This window comes from Cygnus atratus, chromosome 2, assembly GCF_013377495.2.
Source record: "Cygnus atratus isolate AKBS03 ecotype Queensland, Australia chromosome 2, CAtr_DNAZoo_HiC_assembly, whole genome shotgun sequence".
Taxonomy (NCBI): Eukaryota; Metazoa; Chordata; class Aves; order Anseriformes; family Anatidae; genus Cygnus; species Cygnus atratus.
In genome coordinates this window covers 67,839,360-67,856,081 of record NC_066363.1, presented here as the reverse complement: position 1 = coordinate 67,856,081, position 16,722 = coordinate 67,839,360, and positions in this window count along the sequence as shown.

Below are 16,722 nucleotides of genomic sequence, written 5' to 3'. Positions count from 1 at the left end.
TTGCTGGTCCAGCACTATTTGTGTAAACATTTCATCTCTTACCACTTTGTGTGCATGTGTTGCGTTTTTCCCCTGCTTCTATTAGCTGGACATCTACTAATGCTCCATAACCAAAGGCAAGAAATTGTCTTTTGAAGTCTTGGGATTGAAGGCAGGAACTTTGAATGACATAAATCATTATTGTGCTTTGTTTAAATAATTGGTCACCCAGCAGGCAAAGAGCCAAGTCACAGTGAAAACACAGGTATCTTGAACTCTGATTTAATCCAATTCTGACTGCAGTACAATGCCTTTGAGTCCCTGTAATATGCAGAATGTTGTTTTTTCTCTTACTTAGTAAGTAGCAAATCCACATAGAGATCTGTGAAAGCAATCCTACTCAAGGCAATGAGGAAGCCTAGAGGTGCAGGGGGAAGGCTTACTTGGGTCTTACGTTCTTCCCACAGTGTTAAAAGCCATAAAAAATAACACCATAAAATCCCCCCTTCCAAAACAGGGTTAATAAATGGAAGTGTAAAAAGATGCTGCCTTATGCAAAGAGGAAAGGATACATGAGCCAAGAATGGGCAATGCATTACATGTAGGTGCTAAGTATCCTGCTCCTAGTATTACAGCTTTGAGGATCAAGAAATGGTTGTGCTAGATACACATGCTGATTCACTGAGAAAATGTGCAGTGTTAAATCACTGTGCCATATTTCTTACCCATGCTGGGGTTAGACTGGAGGTTGCAAACTGGGTTGTCAGAACAGCACAGGTGAGATTTCACAACTGTGTGATTTGGCTGTTCTAAACACCCATTCAAAATCTATCTTCACTTGAAAAATTGGGAGGTGGGAGGCTATGCCAGGGCAAGGATCACCTTGCTGCTCATTGTATTTTACAGCTCTGTTTCCCTAACCATCTTCTTCAGGCAACCATCTGAGACCAGGTTCCAGATCAGATGAGCCTTTGGGGTAGCCCCAAAGAGCCATCCATATACTTTTATTTAATGTTTCAAGAACCTTAAAAAAAACAACAACCAACCAAGCAACCAAAAAAAAACAGTAAGCATTCACAACACTAGAGACTGTAATAGGAACACTGCTGTATTCACCATTTCCACTGCAGAATACTTCAGCAGTATTGTAAAACTTACAGCAGACTATGCCAGCAATATTCAGTAGACAATTTCCTTTGATACCTTTTGGGGTAGAATCAAGTAGAAGGATTTTCTACAACTGTCACAACCCCCGCAGCTCTAATGCTTCTCAGTGTCATTTTGTTCTCAAGAGGAAACAGGATGATTGAAGAGAATGACACTGTCGTAATGGCAATATTATTTATTATATATATTTTTAAGACTACTTGAGTGTCAAGATTTAAATGAAGAGCAGTAGCAGAACCTACAGTCAGGAACCTGCCTGACACAAAAGAGGAGTTGCATTTTAACTGCAGAACTGAGGATTTGTTGAACTTGGGCCTCAGATTTCAGTAGTGTTGTTTTTTCCAAGAAATCAATATGCCATAAGCATGAATAATATTAGGTCATACATACCAGTCCTCTTAAAGTGTTACATGTATTTAATGCAAAATGCAAGTGAAGATATTTTGGCAGTAGGATTAGGTTTGGTAGAACAGGTCTGCTACAAGGCATTTGACCTCTAAGGTATTGAATTGAATATTGCCAACAACAGCAGACAGCTATTTAATGTTCATTGAAGGGTGAGTCAGTAATCTCACTGAATTTTCAAAATCTTCATTTTCCCAAAGCCAACACTGCAAAGTGTGCCTCCACTGTTTTGTCTTACTGTTATTGCTTACAACGTTGGATTTGATGGGCACCCAGGCTGTTCTTTCCCAGCCAACAGTGGTGCATGTCACCGAGATAGACATCTGTGGTTTGCATTATCCTTTCTGCCCAGCCTTGGATGGGCAGCTTGCATTGGCACTAGGTGCTTGGAGCAACTCATGTAAGAAATGCTGTGTTCGACATTTCTGTAACCTCTTGTTGGCTGTTTCATAAACAGCTCACTGAAATGTTGTTGCTGGTCTTACAGTCTCTAGCAGAAGCTGTATGTTTGTATATTTAATTATATGCTAACTTATACTTCTGGTCTTATTCCTCATTGCAAGCCAATTCATATTAATAGTAGGAATATTATATGTTTGGCAAATGATGTCGCAGCTGAAATCTTCACATGCAGCATGAAACAACTATTTGTGCTGAGATAGATGGACAATTATTACCTCTTTGTTTTCTTTTTCATTATCCTTTTGAATTAAAACCTCCTTGCAAAGCCATTATCCTTGCTTTAAACAGCTCTCTATATTGAATGTCATTGCCTCTTCCAGTGTTTTTTCCTTTGTTTAGATTGAGTTCTAATTTCTGTGATTTCTGAGCTCTAATTTCCTTATTGTTTCATATTTGTACAATGTCCTTTTCATAAATTCAATATGTGTATATTCCATTTTGTTTCTCAAGTGCATGTAGGCCAAAAAGTAGCAGGAACTGTCTCTAAAAGCTATATTTACAGCTCTAGTGGCAAGCACTCTCCTCCTACACTGAAAAGCTGTGAAAAACTGTCAAGATGTGAGTGTGCATAACAATGCTCCTGACGGCTGGAGCTGATTTATTTTTTAACCATGGTTTCATTTTGTCAGCTAGACCAAATACAATGGGAAGGAAACTCTTCTGATAAAGCCCAGCAAAACACAGGCTTCAAAGCTACTTAAAACTGCAGCATCTCACCCTGCCCACCTCCTGTTCTGCAGTGGTGCGTGGAGTGGACATAGATCTAAGAGAACCAAGAAAGACCAGTTGTGCCTACATCTAATTCCTTGATGTTCCAGTTCAGAAATGGTCAGGAATGTTTCCCCTGCACATGGCAGTGCCTGGGGACCTCCAAAATGCATCACGGTATCCATAAGGCCATAAGTGTAAAAGAATCTCAAACCGTGTTGTGCCACAATGGGGAAAGAAGAAAGGCAGTGAGTGTGGTCAGTATCCTAGATCCCTGTGGTGTTAGGTGTACTCAGTGAAAGCGAGGGGTATCTCATAATATGGAGGCAAGCCAATGACTTCTCCAGCCCTGTTGGATCCTTGTCAATACCAACCTGGAAGGAAGGGAAGGAAACATCCCTTCCTGTCTTTAATTCAGTGGTTGGTTTCACCCTAATTGTCTGATGTATGGTTTCACCTTGTACCTCAGCCCTGCATCACTAACAATGTGCAGCTAGTGAGGGGGGCTAGCATGTCCTTCTTCTGACTATGGCAGGTCTTCTGTACTTTTGAGAAATGTGGCAAAAATATCCCCAGAACAAAAATTGAATGGAGAGGGAAGAATTTTTCCAGGTTTCTGTATACAGTGAGGGAAGTGTTTGAAGCACAGGATTAATACGCTGTAAATACAGCTCAAGCAACAGGTGACTCGGTCTTTTTCGCAGCCTTCTCAAATAGCATCAGTTCGTCTGATAGATGTGAACATCTATGACTATGTCCATTTTCTGTCTTAAGGAATCCTCCTATTTAGTCATGCAGCTGTGTCCTTAAAACACGTAAAACATTTTACAAACACTGTAGGTTCCTTTCCTCAAACCGGACTTTTGTTCTCGTCTTGCCCTGCCCTAGCCAGACCAGAAAAAGGTGGAAGAAAAAAGTGTTTGTTTTTTTTTTTTTTTTCTCATGCTGCTTTCCATAACTCTCTCATCACAGGCCAAATTCTGATACACCTACTTGTATTGAACGTTATTTTACTGTGGGTTGATTCAAAACATTAAATCAATGAAACAGTTCACTATGATTTCAGCATATTTGGAGTTAAGCTGTAATTGAATACTCCTGTTAAAGCCAACAAGAATTCTTGTGAAATAAGGTGTTATTAAATCACAATAAAGTTGTTGTAATGTGTCTCTGTGTCATCTGGCTGAAGGAAAAAGTCAATTAGTTCCAAATACGTAACATTTACTTGCAATGCAGAATTTGCATTTTCTGTAGTGTTTTCTGATAGGGGAAACTATGTCCTTGGCTAAGAAGAAAGATCAAGATACAACATATGATTCTTTATATGATGATTTATTCTTTTGTTTGTGTAAGATCTTAAGCTGAATATCCAATGGAAATTAAAAAACGGTAGGTACTGATAGTAGAGGTAATAAAACAGAGATTTTGGCTACATTCAATGGTACTAACTGTGATGGCTGACTCCTGCAGATACTTGTATATCCATTTCTCCCTTGTGCCTTGTTCTCTCCTAGACAGCCTTCATGTGACTTGTTTGTTGTTGTTATTGTTGTTGTTTTTTGTCTGCAAAACTCATGTTTGCTTATGGAGACTTTGGAGCATTTTAATGTGAAGTTCTGCTTTGAAGGGGGGTAGGGGTGGAACCAGGGACACTAGAAGGGAGCCTGAATGTAACATGCCAGTTCTTGTGGATGAGGAATGTGCTAACAAGCAAGACCTTGCAGTCTTGTGTTTTGGTGAAAGATGAGGATGACATATTTGCAGGAAGGACACAAGGTTTGGTGAGAGGTTGGTAACTATGGAAACACCTGAGTATGGTCAAGAGGGTATTAGGGCTTCTCCATCCCAAAAGGTGGCCCAGCTGGGGTGCATTTACACTAATGCATGCAGTATGGGTAACAAACAGGAGGAGCTGGAGGCCACCATGCTAGTAGGAAACTATAATGTTGTTGCCATCACAGAAACCTGGTGGGATGATTCCCATGACTGCAGTGTGGCTGCTGATGGTTACAAACTGTTCAGAAGGGATAGGCAAGGAGGGAGGGGAGGTGGAGTTGCCCTCTATGTTAGGAAGTGGATAGATTGTGAAGAGCTGTGCCTGAGAAACAGCCATGACCATGTTGAAAGTTTGTGGGTGAAAATCAAGGCTGGTCCAGTAAAGGACATCTAGACATCTGCCTTCCCAGGTGCCCTTGAACAATAGGTTTGAGGCCCTGGAGCTTGAGAGACCGGTGGGTGAGGACGAGGTAGGAAGCCTACCCAGGAGGATGCCTGAGGTGAGGAAGTTGACTCCACGCCTCAGGACTGCCTCCACCAAGAAAGAAAGAAGGGTGATTGTTGTGGGCGACTCCCTCCTCAGGGGAACGGAGGGCCCTATTTGTCGGCCTGACCCCACGCATAGGGAAGTCTGCTGCCTCCCTGGGGCCAGGCTCAGAGACGTTACCAGGAAGCTTCCAAACCTGGTTCGCCCCTCTGACTATTACCCGCTTTTGATAGTCCAGGCTGGCAGTGATGATCTTGAAAAGAGAAGCCTGAAGGCTATCAAACAGGACTATAGGGGGCTGGGACGATTGGTTGAGGGAGCGGGAGTGCAGGTGGTGTTTTCATCTATCCCTACGGGGGAAGGGAGAGGCACAGAGAGGACATGGAAAGCTCACGTGGTTAATAGGTGGCTCAGAGGCTGGTGCCAGCACAGAAATTTTGGGTTTTTTCACCATGGGGAGCTTTACTCGGCACCCGGCCTGATGGCCCCAGATGGGTCCCTATCTCCAAGGGGAAAACGGATCCTAGGCCAGGAGCTGGCGGGGCTCATAGAGAGAGCTTTAAACTAGGCAGGAAGGGGGACGGGGCTCAAACAAGGCTTGTTGGAGCCGTGCCGGGGGAAACAATGGCTAGGCTGGGGAAGAAGGCGATGGCCCAGCTGAAGTGCATCTACACTAATGCACGCAGCATGGGTAACAAACAGGAGGAGCTGGAAGCCATCGTGCAGCAGGAAGGCTACGACTTGGTTGCCATCACGGAGACGTGGTGGGACCGCTCCCACGACTGGAGTGCTGCAATGCCTGGCTATCGGCTCTTCAGGAGGGACAGACAGCACAGAGGGGGTGGTGGCGTGGCTCTCTACATTAGAGAATCTTTTGATGTTGTGGAACTCCAGGCTGGGAATGATAAGGTTGAATCCCTGTGGGTTAGGATCCGCGGGAAGGCCGGCAAGGCTAGCGTCCTGGTCGGGGTCTGTTATAGACCGCCGAACCAGGATGAGGAGACGGATGAGGAGTTTTATAGGCAACTGACAGAAGTTGCAAAATCGTCGGCGCTTGTCCTCGTGGGGGACTTCAACTTCCCGGATATATCCTGGAAACACAACACGGCACAGAGAAAGCAGTCTAGGAGGTTTCTGGAGAGCGTGGGAGATAGCTTCCTGACGCAGCTGGTCAGTGAACCTACCAGGGGTGGTGCCCCGCTAGACCTTCTCTTCACAAACAGAGAAGGACTGGTGGGAGATGTGGTGGTCGGAAACTGTCTTGGACAGAGTGACCACGAAATGGTAGAGTTCTCTATTCTTGGCGAGGCCAGGAAGGGGACCAGTAAAACCGCTGTCTTGGACTTCCGGAGGGCTGACTTTGAGCTGCTCAGGACGCTGGTTGGCCGAGTCCCTTGGGAGGCGGTTCTGAAGGGCAGAGGAGTCCAGGAAGGCTGGGCGCTCCTCAAGAAGGAAATCTTAACGGCACAGGAGCGGTCCGTCCCCATGTGCCCAAAGACGAGCCGGCGTGGAAGAAGACCGGCCTGGCTCAACAGAGAGTTGCGGCTTGTGCTTAGCAGAAAAAAGAGGGTTTATAATCTTTGGAAAAAAGGGCGGGCCACTGAGGAGGACTACAAGGATGTAGCGAGGCTGTGCAGGGAGAAAATTAGAAAGGCCAAAGCTCATCTGGAGCTCAACCTGGCTACTGCCGTTAAAGACAACAAAAAACCCTTTTACAAATATATCAATGCGAAACGGAGGACTAAGGAGAATCTCCATCCTTTACTGGATGCGAGGGGAAACCTAGTTACTAAGGATGAAGAAAAGGCTGAGGTGCTTAATGCCGCCTTTGCCTCAGTCTTTAGCGGCAATACCGGTTGTTCTCTGGATACCCAGTGCCCTGAGATGGCGGAAGGGGATGGGGAGCAGGATGTGGCCTTCGCTATTCATGAGGAAATGGTTGGCGACCTGCTAAGGAGCTTGGATGTGCGCAAGTCGATGGGGCCGGATGGGATCCACCCGAGGGTACTGAGAGAACTGGCAGAGGAGCTGGCCGAGCCGCTTTCCATCATTTATCGGCAGTCCTGGCTATCGGGGGAGGTCCCAGTTGACTGGCGGCTAGCCAATGTGACGCCCATCTATAAGAAGGGCCGGAGGGCAGACCCGGGGAACTATAGGCCTGTCAGTTTGACCTCAGTGCCAGGGAAGCTCATGGAGCAGATTATCTTGAGGGTCATCACGCGGCACTTGCAGGGCAAGCAGGCGATCAGGCCCAGTCAGCATGGGTTTATGAAAGGCAGGTCCTGCTTGACGAACCTGATCTCCCTCTATGACAAAGTGACGCGCTTGGTGGATGAGGGAAGGGCTGTGGATGTGGTTTACCTTGACCTCAGTAAGGCGTTTGACACCGTTCCCCACAACATTCTCCTCAAGAAACTGGCTGCTCGGGGCTTGGACTGGCGTACGCTTCGCTGGGTTAGAAACTGGCTGGATAGCCGGGCCCAGAGAGTTGTGGTGAATGGAGTCAAATCTGGTTGGAGGCTGGTCACAAGTGGTGTCCCCCAGGGCTCGGTACTGGGGCCGGTCCTCTTTAATATCTTTATCGATGATCTGGATGAGGGCGTCCAGTGCACCCTCAGTAAGTTTGCAGATGACACCAAGCTAAGTGCGTGTGTCGATCTGCTCGAGGGCAGGAAGGCTCTGCAGGAGGATCTGGATAGGCTGGACCGGTGGGCTGAGGCCAACTGTATGAAGTTCAACAAGGCCAAGTGCTGGGTCCTGCACCTGGGGCGCAACAACCCCAAGCAGAGCTACAGGCTGGGAGATGAGTGGTTGGAAAGCTGCCTGGCCGAGAAGGACCTGGGAGTATTGGTTGATAGTCGGCTGAATATGAGCCAGCAGTGTGCTCAGGTGGCCAAGAAGGCCAAGAGCATCCTGGCCTGTATAAGAAGCAGTGTGGCCAGCAGGTCTAGGGAAGTGATTGTCCCCCTGTACTCGGCTCTGGTGAGGCCGCACCTCGAGTACTGTGTTCAGTTTTGGGCCCCTCGCTACAGGAAGGACATGGACGTGCTTGAGCGAGTCCAGAGAAGGGCGACCAAGCTGGTGAGGGGTCTGGAGAACAAGTCTTATGAGGAGCGGCTGAGGGAGCTGGGCTTGTTCAGCCTGGAGAAGAGGAGGCTCAGGGGCGACCTTATCGCTCTCTACAGTTACCTTAAAGGAGGCTGCAGTGAGGTGGGGGTTGGTCTGTTCTCCCACGTGCCTGGTGACAGGACGAGGGGGAATGGGCGAAAGTTGCGACAGGGGAGTTTTAGGTTGGATGTTAGGAAGTACTTCTTTACCGAAAGGGTTATTAAGCATTGGAACGGGCTGCCCAGGGAGGTGGTGGAGTCACCATCCCTGGAGGTCTTTAAAAGACGTTTAGATGTAGAGCTTAGCGATATGGTTTAGTGGAGTACTTAGTGTTAGGTCGGAGGTTGGACTCGATGATCTTGAGGTCTCTTCCAACCTAGAAATCTGTGTCTGTGTGTCTGTGGTTGGGGTCTGCTACAGGCCACCTGATCAATGGGAGTTTGTTGATGAGGCCTGCTGCTTCAGCTGCAAGAACTGTCATGCTCACAAGCTCTTGTCCTGATGGGGGATTTCAAGCACCCGGATATCTGCTGGGATAGCAGCACAGTGGGTTCCAGACAATCCAGGAGATGCCTGGAGTCTGTTGAGGATAACTTCCTGGTGCAGGTAATAGATGGACCGACCCAAGGTGAAGCCTTACTAGACCTGGTGCTCACCAATGCGGAAGAGAGCATTTAGAGAGTTTAAGATTGGAGGCTGCCTGGGCTGTGGTGACCATGCCCTGGTGGAGTTTGTGATCTTGAGGAATATGGGTCTGGCAAAAAGCAGAGTAAAGACCCTGAACTTCAGGAGAGCGAACTTCCATCTGCTGAAGGAATTACTGTCTGGGATCCCCTGGTAAACTGTCTTTAAGGGCATAGGAACAGAACAGAGCTGACAGCTCTTTAAGGACACCCTTCTGAGAGCACAAGAGCTCTCCATCCCCCAGTGGAAGAAATCGAGCAGAGGAGGTGGGTGAGCAAGGACCTGCAGCTTAAACTGGGAGAAAAGAGGGAAATGTACAGAAGTGGAAGCAGGGTTGTGTAGCCTGGGAGGAATACAGGGGTGTCATCTGGGTGTGTAGAGATGGGATCAGGAAAGCCAAGGCACAGATGGAGCTGAACTTGGCAAGGGATGTAGGGATGTGAAGAATAACAAGAAGGGGTTCTACTGATACATAGGCTGGAGGAGACAGGCCAAGGAGAGTGCTCCTCATCTGATAAATGAGAAGGGAGAACTGGCTTCCTCAGACATGGAAAAAGCTGAGGTACTCAGTAAGTGCTTTGCCTCAGTCTTCTCTGGTGGTCAAGTTTCCTATGTGTGTCAGGACCCTGAACCTTGAGGAGAGGGTGAGATGAGTTGATTCTGTCCCACTGTGACAGTGGAACAAGTCCAGGACCGCCTAATGAAATTGGATGTGTACAAGTCCATGGGGCCAGATAGTATACATCCCAGGGTGCTGAGAGAGATGGCTGATGTGGTTGCTGAGCCACTCTCCATCATATTTGAAAAATCATAGTTGTTGGGTGAAGTCCCCGGTGACTGGAAAAAGGGAAACATTATTCCCGGTTTTGAGAAAGGGAGAAAGGAAGACCCAGGGAACTACAGGCCAGTGAGCCTCACCTCTGTGCCTGGGAAGATCATGGAGCAGATCCTCCTGGAAGACATGTTAAGGCATGCACAAGATAAAGAGGTGATCAGAGACAGCCAGCACAGCTTCAGCAAAGGCAGATCTTGCCTAACCAATCTGGTGGCCTTCTATGATGGAGTGATGGCATCGGTGGACAAAGGAAGGACGATGGATATCATCTACCTGGACTTATATCATCTACCTGGACTTGAGCTAAGCCTATGATGTGGTCCCTCACCACATTCTTCTCTCTAAATTGGAGAGGTATGGATTTGAAGGATGGACTGTTAGGTGGATAAAGAATTGGTTGTCTGGTCACAGCCAAAGTGTTGTGGTCAACGGTTCTATGTCTGGGTGGAGGCCAGTCACAAGTGGTGTCCCTCAGGGGTCAGTCTTGGGTCCAGTGCTCTTCAACATCTTTATCAATGACATAGACGATGGAATCAAGTGCACCCTCAGCAAGTTTGCAGATGACACCAAGCTGAGCGGTGCAGTCGATACAATAGAGGGAAGGGATGCCATCCAGAGGGACCTGGACAGGCTGGAGAAGTGGGCCCATGAGAACCTAATGAGGTTCAACAAGGCCAGGTGCAAGGTGTTGCCCTTGGGCTGGGGCAATCCCAGGTATTTATATAGACTGGAAGAAGAAGAACTTGAGAGCAGCCCTGCAGAGAAGGACTTGGGGGTTCTGGTGGACGAGAAGCTGGACATGAGCCGGCAGTGCGTGCTTGCAGCCCGGAAGGCCAACTATGTCCTGGGCTGCATTAAAAAAGGGCTGGCCAGCAGGGAGAGGGAGGTGATTGTCCCCCTCTACTCTGCTCTTGTGAGACCCCACCTGGAATACAGTGTGCAGGCCTGCGGCCCCCAGCACAAGAAGGATGTGGAGCTCTTAGAATGGGTCCAGAGGAGGGCCACTAAGATGATCAGAGGGCTGGAGCACCTCTCCTATGCAGAAAGGCTGAGGGAACTGGGATTGTTTGGCTTGGAGAAGAGAAGGCTCCGGAAGATTGCGGCCTTCCAGTACTTGAAGGGAGCGTATAAACAGGAGGGGGAATGCCTGTTTATATGTGTTGATAGTGATAGGACAAGGGGGAATGGTTTTAAACTAAGACAGGGAAGATTTAGGTTGGAAATTAGGAGAAAGTTTTTCACTCAGAGGGTGGTGAGGCACTGGAACAGGTTGCCCAGAGAGCTTGTGGATGCCGCATCCCTAGAGACATTCAAGGCCAGGCTTGATGCAACTCTGGGCAGCCTGCTCTAGTGGTCTGAAACCCTGCCCAGATCAGGGGGGTTGAAACTAGATGATCTTTAAGGTCCTTTTCAACCCATGCCATTCTATGATTCTGTGATTTTTCCAAAGGTCTCACTATTTAAAATGAAGCTTCTAGCACTTAATAGAAGAGATGGCTTTCATTGGCAAAATGAGCTTCGAGGTGGTACCTGCTTGACACAGCTGTAAATAAACTTACCTGGCCTTTTGGATGGGAATTGAGCACTCTTGAGTTTTTTTCTGGTTTGTGAAATATCTCCATCCCTGGTCTGCCAGTGACTGATTTCTTGGAGGTTTGTTGTGTGCATTGAAGGCAGGCCTACAATCAGCCTCTTTTCCTCATGCTGTTGTCCTCCTCTTCTCAAGTTTCCTCTTCTCTGGAATTGAATTTCTGAAGAGATGGGTGTGACGCATACAAACTGGGAAACAGAAAAAAAATGCAGAAAAATCAAGAAGGAAACACAGCATCAAAAATGGCAGTTGCTATCTCCTGTGTTAGACAAATAACGGATGGGGAAAGAGGTTCATAGAAAGGTGAAGAAAAGAAGAATCAGACTCAGGTGTTTGGAAATTTGGGAAATGGAAAATAATACCTGAGCAATGTTGGAGATCGAGTAATAAAGAGGAAGACCTTTAAGGGCTGAAAGAGAGGAAGGGCCCCAAGTGGAAAGAGTTGAAAATTTAAAGCAAAGAGAACATATGAGAGAGGGATAGAGGTTTTCCAGAGAGAGATGTTCATTTTTTTGTACACAGTGTAAGAGAGAATTGGTTCTAAGAAAGCTTGTGTTGGGGAGAGGAAGAGGAAGGGGGTCACAAGACAGGAGTAGGAGGAGAGAACAGATTTTCTACTCAATTTCTGTAGACCTGACAAATAAAATATATTTTGCTTATGTGGAGAGCACATACAATTTGTGTAGACAAGTATCATTGTTTATTTTCAGTAGATAGACAGGCTTGCTATAATAGTTAGGCTTATCTGCTTAAAAGTCTGTTGTGGGGCCATTTACTTGACATACTTTATCACCCTGTGTCCCTTATGCACTGCGTGGGTTACATCTTCAGCAAGGGCACGTTGTTTTTGTAGACTTTAATTGCAAAACTTGACAGAGTGCTGTAAAACTGACTTAAGAACTGCAAATGAATGTCACGTGAGATTGGTGTTCTCTTGAGCCTGGCACTGCTCTCCAAGAACTTTTAAGTGATCTGTTGTAGGATCTGTCAGTTGTTAGGAGAAAGGACTTGGATGTCTGAAAAAATGCAGGGCACAGACAATTGGGTACTGACCCATCAGACTGATGGATTGGCAAGAAAGTGCATAAACATCCTTTTGATACTACCAGGATAAGGTCTCACTGAATCACTCAGAATAAGAAAAATGATGATTCATAAGTAGCTGAGATTTGCTACAGTGAGAGAGACATAAGGTTCTTTTAGGGTGTGCAGACATAGATGCCTGTGTGAAAGGTGCAAGAAGTGTTTTCATAGTCAATTTAGGATGAGCCCTTCTGTAGAAATTTTCTGAATCTCATCAGCAGCTTGTTCATGTCCTGGAGCACAAACTCTCCGTGTAAACATTGCTTAGCTTAGCTAGTGTAATAATAGATTAATACCTTGGTGTCCCACTGAATAGTAGTTGATCAACTGCTCTCATTTCCAGTCATTATTCTTGCATAAATGTGAAAGTCACTATTGCTTTGTATAAAGCAGTCAGTAGTGTGTGGTCCTGTTCGTTGTGTTCTGCTAGTCCATTAAAACGGAGAGCAGCTCTGATGCCTGTGTTATTAACATTTTGCTCTCTCATCCCTCATGTGTTGCTTTTTAGCAGTAAATAGAACTCAGGCAAGAAATGAGCAAAATAACTGCAGACACCTGCTTTTCTCTGTATTTTATAGATATTAGGAGGTAGTGTTGATCTTTCTTCCACATACAACCTTCATTTTGCTGCACACACCTTGAAATACTTATGTTTCAGTATTGGAAACACTGATTTTCTGAGCCTGACAGAAGATGTTCTGAAACTTGTTTTGGGGCACGGACATTGTATCATCCATCAGGAAAATCAAGCTAAACTCAGGCCTCAGGTCTGTCTTAGCTCACAAATGAAAAAGATCAGTGGACCTAAGTCCCCAACAGCAGGCATTTATTTGCCTTATGGAACTGCTGAGCCACTGATAGACCTGAGAAACTGGTATGCCACGGGGAGGAAAGGGCCAATATATTTCCTAGTTGGAAGCTTTGTTGTAAGTATGGGGCATACTTTATAAAATCTCATGCATTTTAGGATAATATATACCACCTTCAGCTGCGTTTTTATGAATGAGGGAGAATGATAATAGCTCTAAAGCTGTTCTAGCTTGTCATGGATCAGTTAGCAGAATCTGGAGATTGAAAGGATTTACAGGAGGGAACGCTCTCCTTTACTCCCCAATGTCTGTGGTTACTGTAACTTGAATGCTAACTCCCCAAGTCTTACTAAGCTAACTCCCCAAGTCTTACTAAGTGCCCTGAGCTCCAACAGGGAACGTTTACAGAACTTGTCTGAAGCTCACCTTGCATAACACCTGCGTTACAGCTTACAGTGACGACTGATGTGTGATACATATATGTTTTTCAGCTCATTGCCTCTTGGCTATCAGTGCAAACAGAAAATTAGAGCCACTATACCAAACACTTGGGCCTCTAATATTTAATATTAGATGAACACGCTTAATGCTTGCTGACCTTGTGCATGCAAATAAAAATGTTCAGTGACTACCAGCTAAGAAAAAGGTATCTTTTCCGCTTGGACAATGACCTGGTCAATGTTGTTTGTAATTTCCGAGTCTGACTGATTACTTTCTTAATTACTTACAAATTCCCCAATTTGCCAAGGGTAATAATTTACCCAGGTGTTTTGACATGAATGATGTTCCAGTCAGTACTGTTACCCTTTTGGTGTTATCCTGAAGCTTTAAGAGGAACAACCTCCTGCAATGACCTAATTCTTTCTGAATCTCCAAGAAGGGTTGATCACTGTTGTCACAAAAGGAAAACAAACCAAGACATACACTTCAGGGAATGAGAGGAAGAATCTTGAAATACTCCCCCCATGAAAATCAGAAAAAGCAGGACCTTAAATACCTTTCATTAAGATTGTAGGACCTATTCTTTTTGTAAACCTAAACTTTTTGTAAAGAGTATGAAGAAAAAATGTCTAAAAAACTAACAGTATCTGACACTGACATGCAACAGATAACAGTCTCAACCTAGGGCCTTGTCTGTCCCTTCTTGCTTTCGTTTCCTTTTTTTAAAAACAAACAAAACCAAAAACAACAAAACAAAACGAACAAAAGAAAACAACAACAGATAGTCAATACGTCCAAGCAACATAGGATTTAGTTTGAAGGGAAGGGAGGACTTCAAGGAGAGGTGTCCAGTGCTGATGTAATGCAATATGGAGAAGCATTCAAACCTCATTTGAAGAGTAGGTTTGAGAAGTCCTTTCAGGAGATGCATATTCTGGTGTCAAGAGAGTTGTGTACCTAACCCTCACCATCAATGGGTATAAAGTCTTCAGGACCCCAACATAAACTGCATGTTCGCAGGCCATGCAATTCAAGGTCATAGATGCCTCTGTTTGTAAAGTGCTTAGTTTCTCTCTGTCAGTCACTGCTGTTCAGTGCAGAGCTACACAAATGCATTTGTTTTCTATCCTCACCTCTTCACTTTTGGTGGATTGGTGGCAGAAAATTTAGCCTCTGGAAAATCACACCACATGCCTAGTCACAAATGAGTTGGGGTCCTTGCAGTGTGTTGCATTAAAGGGGTGTAGCCGGTTAACTGTTATGGGTCTGGTCGGATTCAGGGGTACTGAACTATCACGGTCACAGATTCACCACTAGCGTATTAACCAACATGGGTCCGGCCGGATTCAGGATACTGAACTATCACAATGATGGATTCTCCAACAACTTAACACATCCCTACTCTAGTTGCACTAAATGAGAACTATCACAGCTAGGATCAATGCAATTACATTCAGTTTATTACAGCAACAGGTACACAAGTTCTTTGGATTGCTGGTGATAATTTACTGTCTTCAAAAGCAAGTTAGCATGCATGAAATACACAGGTGCACAGCCTGGAAATTAATGCATTAAAAGGCACAAAGACTCTATAGAAATTTCTAAGTTTCCGCAGAGACACCCAGTATAACCAAGTGTTCAAATCTCACCTAAAAGTGTCCCAATGGGGGGGAAGAGAGGCTCAGCCTGTCGACTGATCCCAGAAGTCAGGAGGTAATATATTCCCTCACAATGGTATCTTCCCCTGACAATGATATCCTCCCTAACATCTCCTCTCTCTTAGGCCAATTTATATTGTTTTCTATCTTTTAGGTGGAGCTTGAGTGACTCTAGTGAGGCATATCTTAGTTATGATTGGTGAAAAGTTTTCTCGCTTTCATTTAAAGGAATAGGCTCCAAGAAATTCAGAGCGCGTGCTCAGTGAGGGGTGGTCGCACCTTGGAGGCGGGTGGCTTTTGGGATGGAGGTGTGTTTTGGTATTGTAATGATATTATAATGAGCAAAAGTTCACTAGAGTACAGCATTTTGTCAAAAACATGTCTGGTCATTGGCTCAGGGTAGCAAAAGTGCAGCCAATCGGTCTCCGTGTGCACAAGAACAATTGAGTCCCCCTCTTGTCACAGAGCCTAGCCACAGTGTCTCCACTCTGCTCTATGCTCTGTACTGTTCCTTAGAGTTACCACAGCAGGTTCCCCTAGTGCGGTAACATCTAAGATTGGAAGCCTAGGGAATGCTCAGGTAATGCAGCTACGCCCTACCCTGAAAGCCTCTTCAATGCTGTACATTTTCTTTAAAATGTGAATATTAGTTTTATTTTCCTAGTTACTTTAGGCAATTACACCATACAGTATTTCTTAAAAAAAACCTTAAGAATACATTTTATCATAAGATCACGAATGGGGTTTCACTTGTGAGATGGCAATAACAATCTCTTCTTTGGTCTATCTCATGTAGCAAAGAGCTGAGTTAATGCTCTCTTCCCCCCTTCCTGGATGCTTTACCCTCTGCTGGTGTTTCTCCTGTTTTTGAGTTCTTAATGTGCCAAAGAGAACAGCTCACTTCTGACAGTGAAATCACATTTACAGGGATTCACAAAAGAAAACACTCGTCCTTATCTAGTTCCTGAAGACACCAGCTGCACAAAAATGTGCCATCCTCTAGATCAGGTTTTTAACTCGTCTTGCTTTACTGTGTGGGCCTCCTCCCACCCTTTTCCTCCTGCCCCTGGCATGCAGGTCAGAAAGATGTACCATTTGCACTCCTTATTTACAGCCCAGGGGAAAACAAAGGGATAACTGAGCAAATCACAAAAGCAAATTTTCTGTCATACACAAAACAATCCGAAGCCATAACACAGCCAACAAGCTTAAATCTAAAAGACACAGCATTTTGGCAAAGAAGTGGAATCAGATTAGGAAAGAAAAACATTCAGGTTTTAAGCTTAACTAAGAGTCTGGTAAAGATGGGAATTAGCATAGGTTCCTCCTCCTCAGACTGCAGCCAGCTACGCTAGAAAATCAAGATAATCTTGATATGGAAGCAGGTATTCCCGAAGTCAAAGAAAGGGGCAGTGATTCTCCTCCTGCACAGACATAAACCAGCACTAATGCTGCCTTGGAGTGACAAACAGCGTGAGAGGCTATTCAGACCTGAAAGATAAGTATGATCTCTATTTAGTGATGGAGAT